The sequence below is a fragment of the Nicotiana tabacum genome, chromosome 4, assembly GCF_000715075.1.
Source record: "Nicotiana tabacum cultivar K326 chromosome 4, ASM71507v2, whole genome shotgun sequence".
Taxonomy (NCBI): Eukaryota; Viridiplantae; Streptophyta; class Magnoliopsida; order Solanales; family Solanaceae; genus Nicotiana; species Nicotiana tabacum.
The window spans coordinates 54,037,903-54,051,840 of record NC_134083.1 but is presented as its reverse complement, the minus strand read 5'-3'; positions in this window follow the sequence as shown (position 1 = coordinate 54,051,840).

Sequence of the window (13,938 nt, the reverse complement as noted above, 5' to 3'; positions counted from 1 at the left end):
CGAGCTTGGACAACGGTCAGAGTCCAACACCAACAGCCAGGAATAACTCGTAACAATATAAATAAACCAGTACAAGTAATAACTCAAAGATATGATGCCCAGCTCGTTCACAGTTACGGAGAAAGCATGTTTTTGATGTATAACAGTAAAAACCCAAATCTTTCACTGGAAGCACCAAAATGTGAGTATATTAGAAAACTGTGATTTTTCCCAAAAAATTTTAACAACAGATAGGATGTTTCATTATCAGATGGCATGAGAAAAGTACATCTCTATGCCTACATGTCAATGTGCATGTGGTCATGAATGTCACAATACCATACAGCATGAGGAAATGCATCTCTATGCATACGCGCCAAGTATGCATGTCAAGTGCAATGCACCACAGTGATAAACTCATGTGCTCATGCTCTCAGAGTAGTCAACCTCACTCAGCACGCTCAATCACTCAGTCTTCCTAGTCACTTAGTCCTACAATCACTCGGCACTCTTACTCAATAGGTACCTGCACTCACTGTTGGTATGTCAGACTCTGGAGGGGCGTATCCTGCCTAAGCGCTAATATAAGCCATTCATGGCATGAATCAATAAAGCTTGTTGCAGCGTGCAGCCCGATCCCATAAATATCACTCACAATCAGGCCCTCGGCCTCACTTAGTCATCATCCTCTCTAGTCTCTCGGCCTCACAAATCTCATGCCAATCAGCCCAAACAATGATAATATGATGAGAGACAAATGATAGCAGAGACTGAGATATGGTATGCAATGAATGAGTATGATTGAGTATGTAATTGCCATTTAAGCAAATATCTCAACAGCAGAAATGCCCTCAGTGGGTCCCAACAGGATAAGCATATAGCCTAAACATGATTTCTAACATGTATCACAACTCAATTACTCTAGCACGTAGAAATTTCATGGATAGAAACAAGATTAGGTCACTATACAGTACCATATAATCAATCGAGTCATAATTCACACGGTGCACGCCCACACGCCCGTCACCTAGCATGTGTGTCACCTCAACATCAAACACATAACACGCATATTCAGGGGTTCATACCCTCAGCACAAAGTTTAGAAGTGTTACTTACCTCGAACAAGCCGAATCCAATACCGAGCAAGCCAAACAATACTCTAGAAATGCCACACCGAGCGTACCGACCTCTGAATGGCTCGAAACTAGCCAAAAGCAACTCAAGAATATTAAATAATGCCAAAGGAAATAAACCCAATCGATAAAGGTCGTATCTTTAATCAAAAGCCAAAAGTCAACAAAAACATCAAACCCGGGCTCGCACCTCGAAACTCGATAAAACTCACAAAATCCGACAACCCATTCAATTATGAGTCCAGCCATACTAGTTTCACTCAAATCCGATTCCGACTTGAAGTTCAAAACTCAAAAATTCGCTTTATGAAATTTTAGACAAAAACCTTCAATTTCTCATTAAGATTCATAATTCAAATGCCAAAATCGAAGGTAGATTCATGAAATATAATCAAAACCTAGTAGAAAATACTTACCCCAATTCATGTGGTGAAAATTGCCTCTAAGATCGCCCAAATCCGAGCTCCATAGCTCAAAATATGATAAAATGACCAAGATCTTCGAAATAGAGTACTTTATACAATGTTCTAGAGGTTCCCTTCACAATCGCGGTCACAAACCTCACGATCGCGATAACAAATTTTTTTTAGGATAATTTTTACCCTATGCAATCGCGGCCATTTCCCCGCGATCACGATGCTTAAACTTCCATTAACCCTTCCCAAACTCTTCTCAGACAGCTTGTAGTATATTAGCCATAACCTTTTGTACCAAATTCTAAATAACAAATGTTTTGATTTTCTAAAAACTAGACACAAAGGGCTACAACTTACATTTTGGAATCATCTCCAAATTTCTTATAGATTAGAAGATATAAGCTTCCAAAATCGGGTCAGTGACAGCAGAAATTTCTTCTATGCGATCGCGACCAATTCTTCGCGATCGCAATGTACACCCCTGTAGTGAAAAACCAGCAGCTAAAAATGGCTTAGAAATGGTCCGAAACCACCCCAAAATTCACCCAAGCCCCTCGGAACCCCCTCCGAACACACCAACAAGTCCCAAAACATAACACGAACCTATTCGAGGTCTCAAATCACACATAATAACATCAAAACCATGAATGGTCGATCAAGATCAATCTCTTAAGCTCATAAACTTCGAACCAAGCATCTGATTCAAGCCTAGCCGATCCGGAATGATCCCAAATTTTGCATACAAATTCCAAATGACATATGGAACCTATTCCAACTCCCGGAACAACTATCCGAACCCGATAACATCGAAGTCAACTCTCGGTCAAACTTATGAATATTCCAAACCTTCAAATTTTTAAATTTCGCCAATGACTACTGAAACCTTCTAGAAATATCCAAATACAAATCTGGGCATACGCCCAAGTCCAAAATCACCATCTGGACCTAACAGAACCATCAAACCGATCCGAGGTCAAATACTCAAAATTCAAACTTGGTCAACTCTTCTAACTTAAAGCTTTCTAATTGAGAATCATTCTTCCAAACTAATACTGAATCACCCGAAAACCAAAACCGATGAGACACACAAGTCATACTATATCATACGGAGCTACTCATACCCTCAAACTACCGAGCGAAGTGCAAATGCTCAAAACGACCGGTCAGGTCGTTACAGTCTAGTCACTTAAACTTCAAGATTTGTTTTCTTAGTGCGTGTGGGGGGGAGGGGTATGTATATAAATGTATATACAATTTAGGATGTTATATATATGTAGATTGTAAATAACAATAATCTATTAGTGTTTGACCATTATGACCACTAATAATAACAATGATCCTTGGCAGGAAAAAGTAAATTAGAATTTCCGATCGACATCGGTCGGTATTCTATAATATTTTAATTACACTTTATAATTATATTAAAAATATTTTTTTAATATCGCAAAAAACAATTGATCTTGGGCGGGAAATAATAAATTGAATTTTTCTATAAATATTTTAATTAATCTTTTCTTTGGTAGATAATGTGAAAGTTTGACCAGTCTTTGGTCAAAGATTGACCATCTTTCGACCGCAATCGGTCGAAATTTTTAACCGTGTCAGATAAAACAAACTTTATTTGTTATGGGGCCATATTTTTTGACCGACTGCGGTCGGTATATTTATGTACAATTTATTAATTGAATTATTCTACCAATTTCCTTTGTTTTCGACCGACATCGGTCAGGTTTTTATTCCGACCAATTTCGGTCGGTATGCTCTGGACGGATTTTGACAGTTTTCTAATAGTGAATCCTTCTTTATTCAAGAATTAATACAAGTTTAATATAAAATAAAGACTATAAAATAAAGACAAGTATAAAGAGAAACTGATATATTATTCATTTTCAAATTGATGTACATAATGAACTAAAATCTCCTCTATTTACAGAAAAAAAAAGAAGTTGTTGTGTAAGCTGCTTGTAAGTTGTTATTGTACCAGATATAGATAATCTTCTACTGGAGATAATATTTATCCATAACGGAGTACCAAAAGGATAAGCTCATTGTACCAGATATAGATAATCTTCTACTATGGGTAATATTTATCCATAACAGAGTATCAAAAGGATAAGCTTCTTCAGGAGGCTTATTTCCAATAGAGTACTAAATCGACAAACATATTTACAGCCGAGTCCCATATGGATAAGCTTCTTCAGGAAGCTTATTTATAACGGAGTACTAAATAAACATCCATAATATAATATATTCATAACACTCCCTTGGATATTCATTAAAATATAATGTGCCTCATTAAAACCTTACTAAGAAAAATCCCGTGGGAAACAAATCCTAGTGAAGAAAAACGAGTACACAAATTTAGTAATACACATAACTAGTTGTCTCATTAAAACCTTATAAGGAAAATCATGTGGGAAAAGACTTAGTAAGGGAAAAAGAGTATAGCGCGTATTTTACTCCCCCTGATAAAAACCCTGTTTCAAATATTCGAGTCTCCACATTCCAATCTTGTATACCATCTTCTCAAAAGTTGAAGTTGGCAAAGATTTAGTGAATAAATCTACCGTATTGTCACTTGAACGGATTTGTTGCACATTAATGTCACCATTTTTCTGAAGATCATATGTGTAGAATAATTTTGGTAAAATGTGCATTGTTCTATCTCCTTTTATAAATCCTCCCATTAATTGGGCTATGCATGCAGCATTGTCTTCGTATAAAATTGTGGATCTTTTATCACATTCCAAATCATATTTTCCTTAAATAAAATGAATCATTGACCTCAACCATATGCAACTACTTGCTTCATGAATAGCTATTATCTCGGCATGATTTGAAGAAGTAGCAATAATATATTACTTTGTGGAGCGCCATGATATGACAGTACCTCCATATGTAAACACGTACCCGGGTTGAGATCGAGCTTTATGTGGATTAGATAAATAACCTGCATCTGTATAACCAAAGAGATCTCCACTAGCTTTGTTAGAATAAAATAAACTCATATCAAGAGTTCCTTTTAAAATTCGCAATATATGCTTAATCTCATTCCAATGCCTCTGTGTAAGAGAAGAGCTATATCTTGCTAGTAAATTAATAAAAAATGCTATGTCAGCCCTTGTAGCATTAGCAAGATACATAAGTGTACCAATTGTACTAAGATAAGGTATTTCGGGACCAAGAAGTTCCTCATCCTCTTCTGGAGGTCGAAACATATCCTTATTCACTTCAAGTGAACGAACAACCATTGGTGTACTCATTGGGTGCTCTGTCCATGTAAAAGCATTTTAAGACCCTTTCTGTATAGGCAGATTGATGGATAAAGATCACGTCTGCTAAATGTTCAATTTGCAGACCAAGACAAAGTTTTGTCTTTCCAAGATCTTTCATCTCAAATTCTTTCTTAAGATATTCAATTGCCTTTTGGAGCTCTTCTGGAGTTCCAACAAGATTTATGTCATCAACATAAACAGCAAGTATAACAAATTCTGATGCCATTTTCTTTATAAAAATACATGGACAAATAACATCATTTATGTAACCTTCTTTCAGCAAATATTCACTAAGGCGATTATACCACATGCGCCCAGATTGCTTTAAACCGTACAAAGATCTTTATAATTTGATCGAGTACATTTCTCAAGACTTTGAATTATATGCTTCGGGCATTTTCAATCCTTCAAGGATCTTCATATAGATTTAGCCAAATAAGTCATATAGGTTAAGACTTGTATCTAAATGGTATGATGTTAAAAACTGATAAAATAAATAAGAATTCTGCTTTAAAAATTCATTTAAGTTGACTTCGGTCAACGTTTTGGGCAAGCAGACCTAGATTCGTGTTTTGATGGTCCCGGTATGTTTGTATCGTAATTTGGGACCTGAGCGTATGCCTGGAATCGAATTCCGAGGTCCCTAGCTCGAGATGTGGAATTTTGATGAAAAATTAAAAGTTTGAAAGTTTAATGATTTTAAGGATTGACTGATGTTTGGTCTTATTGATACCGGGTCCGTATTTTGGTTCCAGAGTCCGGTACATATCCATTATTATATTTATAACTTGTCTGTGAAATTTGGTGAAAAAAGGAGTTGGTTTGACGCGATTCGAACGTCGGTTGTGAAAATAGAAGTTTCAAAGAAATCTTGAAATTTGCATTTGATTTGGTGTTCGATTCCTTGTTCTAGGTGTTATTTTGGTTATTTAATCGCGCGAGCAAGTTCGTATGATATTTTTAGACTTGAGTGCATAGTTGGTTTGGAGCCCCGAGGGCTCGGGTGAGTTTCGGATAGGTTACAGAGTGAATTGAACTTAGAAATCATAGCTGGTGTGCATCAGACCTGCAGATTTTGCATTTGCGAGATCTGGCTCGTAAATGCGAGCCTCGCAGTTGTGAAGAAACCATCGCATTTGTGAGCAGTGGGCTGGGGGTGGACCTTCGAATTTGCAAAGTTTTGGTCGCATTTGCGATCTTCTCCTGCTCGCATTTGTGAACACTTATTCGCATTTGTGATGACTGCAAGCCTAGGGCACCTTTCGCATTTGTGAAGAAAATGTCGCATTTGCGGGCTCCGCATTTGCGAAGCTCAGGTCGCAAATGCGACATCTGCAGCTGAATAAAAATATGACTTAGACGGGATTTTTGGTTCATTTCTTAAATTTCCAAAACCTAAAACATTAGAGGCAATTTTCCAAGACTCTTTCTTCCCCAAATCATTGGTAAGTGATTCTAACTCATTTTCTTTCAATCTTTCATTACATTTCACAAGTTTTTAACCTAAAATCTAGTGTTTTCATGGTGGAAATTTGGGAGTTTGGGTAGAGTTAGGGATTTTTGAGAAATTAGGATTTAGACCTCAAATTGGGGTCAGATTCCAAAACAATTTACGTAACCGGGCTTGGGGTGAATGGGTAATTGGGTTTTGATCCGAATTTCGGGTTTGGACCAAGCAGGCCCAGGAGTTGACTTTTGTTGACTTTTTCAATAATGACCTAAATTGAATCTTTTGCAATCGTGGGTGATTCTTAAGGCTTAATTTGAATTGTTTGGTTGGTAATTTTCTAGATTCTATTGGTCCGGAGGCTTGTTTGAGAGGCAAGGCTGTGATTGAGCAGCGAGTGGTCTTTGGAACGAGGTATGTGTTGTGTCTAAATTTGACTTGAGGGAATTAGGAACCCTCGGATTATTTGCTATGTGAAATTCATGTGAGCGGCGTATATGTGAGGTGACGAGTACTTATGCATCGCCAATTTATCCATTTTCCATGTTTTCTCACTTTTCTCATATTATTTCTTTCCCTGTCTTGATGAATGCTAACAATGCTGAAGCATCTGAAGGAATTAACAAACTAGTGGAAGGAGAATGTAAATGAGAAGAACCAGTAGTTAAAGAAGATAAATATAAGAGATTAACAACTACTACTAAGAGCTGATGTATTTTCATCTTCTCTCAGTGCAAGAAGGGAAAAGAGTTGTTAGGGGTTCAAAGATTGATTTTTTACGACCCTTTTTTTGGTTTTCTTTTCTTTGCTAGCTCTATAATGTAGTCTTACATTATGCAGATAGGTTTAGAGGTGCAATACGTGACAAAAGAGGTGAAAGACTGAAGAGAGGATATGGCAAAGGCACAGTCAGATTCACGTGAAGATATGAGAAAGAAAAAGAGAAATGAAAGTGAAAAAAAGGAGGGTGGGGACTTCCAATATTAGCCTGGTTTACTGCGTTCAGGTTGTAGTGTAGGTGACCCGCCTTAGCCTCGTCACTACTTTATCGAGGTTAGGCTCGGCAATTACCAGTACATGGGGTCGGTTAAACTGATAATACACTCTGCACACTATGCAAATTTTGGAGACGAACCCAGCGGCGGCTACTAGAGAGCTCAGATTAGATAGCCTGCGGAGACTTGAGGTACAACTGCTCAGCGCCCGCAACTCCTGAAGTCCCCGTCTTTATTTTTATTTAGCTGTGTATTTTCATTCAGACAGCTTTGTATTTATTTCAGACCTTTGGATGTATTATTCTAGAAGCTCGTACACTTGTGACACCGGGTTCAGGGATTTGTAGCAGATGTTTTCACGGTTTTTAGCTCCCGCATTTATATTTGGATTATTGCAGTTAAATCATTTCTTCTTCATTAATTAAGTTTTAAATTGTTAAAAGGATAAATTGTTCTAACGTTGGCTTGCCTAGCAAGTGAAATGTTAAGCGTCATCACGATCCTGACGGTGGGAATTCTGGATCGTGACAGTTGGTATCAGAGCACTAGGTTACATAGGTCTCACGAGTCATGAGCAAACTTAGTAGAGTCTGGAGGATCGGTACAGAGACGTCTGTACTTATCTTCCGGAGGCTATGGAGTTAGGAACAGTTTCACTTCTATTCTTCTTTGTCATGCGATTTTTATTCTATCATTGCTAATTGGACCCTTCTATTCTGTTCTCTCACAGATGGCGAGAACGCGTACCGCATCTTCAGCTGAGCAGTAGCCAGATCCCCCAGTGGAAGTGGCAGCTCCTACGAGGGGCAGAGGTCGAGGCCGAGGTCATGCTAGAGGCCCAGGCAGGGGCAGAGCTCAGCCCAGAGCTCGAGCAGCAGCACTAGCGGTGGAGCCTCAGGTAGAGTTTGATGAGGAGGTTCCAGCCCAGGCTGTGCCTGTCGGACCAGCTCAGGTTCTGGAGGGGTTCATTGCTACCCCAATGCTTCAGGATGCTTTGGTTCGTTTGGTTGGCCTTATGGAGAGTGTGGCCCAGACTGGCGCATTCCCCATGGCACCAGCCATATCTCAGGCTAGAGGAGGAGCACAGACTCCTACTATTCCCGCTCCGGAGCAGATGGCTCCCAAGTATTAAACTCCAGCAGCTCATCCAGTCGGAGTAATTCAGCCGATTGTTGCAGCACAGATCGGTGATGGGTCAGCTATGTCTTCTGAGGCTTTGTGGAGATTGGACAGGTTTACCAAGCTCTTCCCAGTTCACTTCAGTAGTGCTACTTCAGAGGATCCCCAGGAGTATCTTGATAATTTTCATGAGGTGCTACGGAACATGGGTATAGTGGAGACCAATGGGGTCGACTTTGCTGCATTCCAGATGACTGGTTCTGCCAAGAAATTGTGGAGGGATTATTTGTTGACCAGACCAGCAGGATCGCCTGCTCTTACTTGGGACCAGTTCTCTCAGTTCTTCCTAGAGAAGTTTCTGCCTATCACATTGAGAGAGGAGCATAGCCTTCAATTCGAGCGTCTCCAGCAGGGCAGTATGACTGTTACTCAGTATGAGACTCGTTTTGTGGATTTGGCCCGTCATGCTCTTATTCTGCTTCCTACCGAGAGAGAGAGGGTGAGGAGGTTTATTGACGGACTTGCTCAACCTATCAGATTGTAAATGGCTAAGGAGACTGGGAGTGATATTTCTTTTCAAGCAGCTGCCAATGTCTCCAGGCGAGTCGAGATGGTTCTTGCTCAGGGAGGTCAGGGGTCTGACAAGAGACCTCGTCATTCTGGTGGGTTCAGCAGTGCCTCATCTGGAGGCAGGGGTACTTTTGGTAGAGGCCATCCTCCCAGGCCGTTTCATTCAGTGCTTCAGGTATCCCACAATGCTTCAGGGAGTCATGGTCGTTATGTGCCTTATTCTAGACAGCCAGCTTATAGTGCATCACCAGCTCCTATCAGTGCACCTCCTATTCAGAGTTACTACAGTGGTCATCCAGCCCATTCGGTTCAGTCTCAATTTCCGCAACCACAGTACAAGGATGGATTCTTCGAGTGTGGTGGTTATGGGCATATTAGAAGGACATGTCCGAGGTTATTAGGTGGCACGCCACAGCAGAGTTCTCTTGCCATGGTTTTGGCACCAGTTGCTGCACCGCCTGCTCAGCCAGCTAGAGGCAGGGGTCAGGCAGCCAGAGGTAGAGGCCAGAATGTTAGAGGTGGAGGTCACGTTGTTAGAAGTGGAGATCAGGCCGTTAGAGGTAGAGGACAGCCAACTAGAGGTCGTCCCCGAGACGTAGTTCAGGGTGGAGGGGCCCATCCCCGATGTTATGCTTTTCTAGCCAGGCCTGAGGCTGAGTCATCTGACGTTGTTATCACAGGTACTGTTTCAGTTTGTAGTAGAGATGCTTCGGTTCTATTTGATCCGGGTTCTACTTATTCCTATGTGTCATCCTATTTTGCTTCATATTTGGTTGTGCCTCGTGATTCTTTGACTGCTCATGTGTATGTGTCCACACCTGTGGGCGATGTTATCATTGTAAATCGTGTTTATCGTTCATGTGTGATCGCCATTGGGAGCCTTGAGACTAGTGTAGATCTTTTACTTCTCGATATGGTCAATTTTGATGTTATCTTGGGTATGGATTGGCTGACACCTTATCATGCTATATTGGATTGTTACGCCAAGACGGTGACCTTAGCCTTGCCAGGGTTTCCTCGATTAGAGTGGAGAGGGACTCCTGGCCATTCTACCAGCAGAGTTATCTCTTAAATGAAGGCTCGGTGTATGGCCGAGAAGGGGTGTCTAGCGTATTTGGCTTATGTCCGCGATTCCAGTGCAGAGGTTCCTTCCATGGATTCAGTGCCAGTTGTTTGTGAGTTTCCATAGGTGTTTCCTGCTGACCTGCCGGGGATGCCACCCTACAGGGATATTGATTTCTGCATTGATTTGGCTCCGGGCACTCAGCCAATTTCCATTTTGCCATACCGCATGGCCCCGCCAGAGTTGAAGGAATTGAAGGAACAGTTGCAAGATTTGCTTGATAAGGGCTTCATTAGACCTAGTGTCTCGCCCTGGGGTGAACTTGTGTTGTTTGTGAAGAAGAAAGATGGATTGATAAGGATGTGTATAGATTATTGGCAGTTGAACAATGTCACCATAAGAACAAGTATCCATTGCCGAGGATTGATGATTTATTTGATCAGCGTCAGGGTGCCAAGGTGTTTTCGAAGATTGATTTGAGATCTGGCTACCATCAATTGAGGATTAGGGCATCCGATGTCCATAAGACAACTTTTCAGACTCGGTACGGGCATTATGAGTTTCTAGTGATGTCCTTTGGGTTGACAAATGCCCCAGCAGCATTCATGGATTTGATGAATCGAGTGTTCAAGCCTTATTTGGACTTCTTTGTGATCGTGTTTATTGATGATATCTTGATCTACTCCCACAGTCGAGAGGAGCATGAGCAACATCTCAGGATTGTACTTCAAACTCTGAGAGCCAGCCAGTTGTATGCTAAATTTTCAAAGTGCGAGTATTGGTTAGATTCAGTCGCTTTCTTTGGCCATGTTGTATCAGCAGAGGGTATTCAGGTAGATCCTAAGAAGATTGAGGCAGTTCAGAACTGGCCTAGACCCACTTCAGCCATGGAGATCAGAAGTTTCTTGGGTTTGGCAGGCTACTACCATTGATTTGTGGAGGGGTTTTCATATATAGCAGCCCCGTTGACCAGGTTGACCCAGAAGGGTTTCCCGTTCAGATGGTCAGACAAGTGTGAGGTGAGCTTTCAGAAGCTCAAGACTGTTTTGACTACAACACCGGTGTTGGTATTTCCCACAGGTTCAGGTTCTTATACAGTATATTGTGATGCGTCCCGTGTAGGGCTCGGTGCGGTATTAATGCAGGAGGGTAGGGTGATTGCATATGCATCGCGGCAGTTGAAGGTTCACGAGAAGAATTACCATGTTCATGACTTAGAATTGGCTTTCATTGTTCATGCGCTGAAGATTTGGAAGCATTATCTTTACGGCGTGTTGTGTGAGGTATTCACGGATCATCGGAGTTTGCAGTACTTGTTCAAACAAAAGAATCTAAATTTGAGGCAGAGGAGGTGGTTGGAGCTATTAAACGACTATGATATCACCATCTTGTATCATCCCGGAAAGGCCAACCCCTTGAGTAGAAAGGCAGCGAGTATGGACAGCCTTGTGTTCATTCCAGTTGGTGAGAGGCCGCTTACATCAGATGTTCACACTTTAGCCAACCAGTTTTTGAGATTGGATATTTCAGAGCCCATCCATGTTCTAGCTTGTACAGTCGCTCGGTCTTCCTTGTTTGAGTGTATCAGAGATCGGCAGTATGACGACCCTCATTTGTTGGTCCTTAGGGACACAATGCGGCACGGTGGTGCCAAGCAGGTTACTGTTGGACATGATGGAGTCTTAAGGATGCAGAGTCGTATTTGTGTGCCTAATGTGGATGGAATTCATGAGGTTATTCTTGAGGAGGCCCATAGTTCCCGGTATTCTATTCATCCAGGCGCCGCCATGATGTATCAGGACTTGTGTCAGCATTATTGGTGGAGGAGGATGAAGAAGGATATAGTTGCTTATGTAGCTCGGTGCCTAAATTTTCACTAAGTGAAGTATGAGCATCAGAGACCCAGTAGTTTGCTTCAGTAGATAGAGATTCCTGAGTGGAAGTGGGAGCGTATTACTATGGATTTTGTTGTTGGACTCCCACGGACTCAGAGGAAGTTTGATGTCGTTTGGGTCATTGTGGACAGGCTGACTAAGTCAACGCATTTCATTCCTGTGGCAGTTACCTATTATTCGAAGTGGTTGGCAGAGATTTACATCCGCGAGATCGTCCGTCTTCACGGTGTGCTAGTGTCTATCATTTCTAATCGAGGCATGTAGTTCACCTCGCACTTCTGGAGGGCGGTACATCGTGAGTTGGGCACGCGCGTTGAGTTGAGCATAATGTTTCATCCTCAGACGGATGGACAGTCCGAGCGCACTATTCAGATCTTGGAGGATATGCTCCGCGCATGTGTTATAGACTTCGTAGGATCGTGGGATCAGTTCTTGCCCCTTGCAGAGTTCGCCTATAACAACAGCTACCAGACGAGCATTCAGATGGCTCTCTATGAGGCATTATACGGTAGGCGGTGCCAGTCGCCAGTTGGGTGGTTTGAGCCGGGGGAGGCTCGGTTATTGGGTACAGATTTGGTACAGGATGCCTTGGATAAGGTCAGGATTATTCAGGATCGACTTCGCATAGCTCAGTCCAGGAAGAAGAGTTATGCCGACCGTAGAGTTCGTGATGTTGCATTCATGGTCGGGGAAAGAATGTTGCTTTGGGTATCACACATGAAGGGTGTCATGAGGTTCAAAAAGAAGGGCAAGTTGAGCCCTAGGTATATCGGGCCCTTTGAGATTCTTGAGAGAGTGGGAGAAGTGGCTTACAGGCTTGTGTTGCCACCGGGCTTATCCGCAGTTCATCCGGTGTTCCATGTGTCCATGCTCTGAAAGCATCACGGCGATCTGTCCCACGTGTTAGACTTCAGCTCTGTCCAGTTGGACAAGGATTTGACTTACGAGGAGGAGCCGATGGCTATTCTAGCCTGGCATGTTCGACAGTTGAGGTCAAAGAGTTATCCTTCAGTTCGAGTGCAGTGGAGAGGTCAGCCCGTCGAGGCAGCTACTTGGGAGTCTGAGTCGGACATGCGGAGAAGATATCCACACCTTTTCACCAGCCTGGGTACTTTTCTATATCCGTTCGAGGATGAAGGGTTATTTTAGAGGTGGAGAATGTGATGACCTGATAGGTCATCTCATGTTTTAAAACTCAATTCTGTGTTTCGAAGCCTTAAATATCACATTTAACCTTTCTCGATTTGCGTCCATAGTCCGGGTGTGTTTTCGAAAAGCTTTTATGTTAAAAAAAGATAAACAATAAGAATTTTGCCTTAAAATTTTATTTAAGATGACTTCGTTCAACGTTTTGGGCAAGCGGACTCGGATTCATATTTTGATGGTCACGGTAGGTTCGTATCGTAATTTGGGACCTGGGCATATACCCGGAATTGAATTCTGAGGTCCCTAGCTCGAGATGTGGAATTTTGATGAAAAATTAAAAGTTTGAAAGTTTAATAATTTTAAGGATTGACTGATGTTTGGTCTTGTTGATACCGGGTCCGTATTTTATTTTCGGAGCCCGGTACAGGTCCATTATTATATTTATGACTTGTTTGTGAAATTTGGTGAAAACGGAAATGGTTTGATGCGATTCGAACGCCCAGTTGTGAAAATAGAAGTTTCAAAGTATTCTTGAAAATTTTATTTGATTTGGTGTTCGATTCGTAGTTCTAGGTGTTATTTTGACGATTTGATCGCGCGAGCAAGTTCGTATGATATTTTAAGACTTGTGTGCATAGTTGGTTTGGAGCCCCGAGGGCTCGGGTGAGTTTCGGATAGGTTACGGAGTGAATTGAACTTAGAAATCATAGCTGGTGTGCATCAGACCTACAGATTTCGCATTTGCGAGATCTGGCTCGCAAATGCGAGCCTCGCATTTGTGAAGAAACCATCGCATTTGTGAGCAGTGGGCTGGAGGGTGGACCTTCGCATTTGCAAAGTTTTTGTCGCATTTGTGAGAAGCGAGCTGGAGGGTGGACCTTCGCATTTGAGAAGTTTATG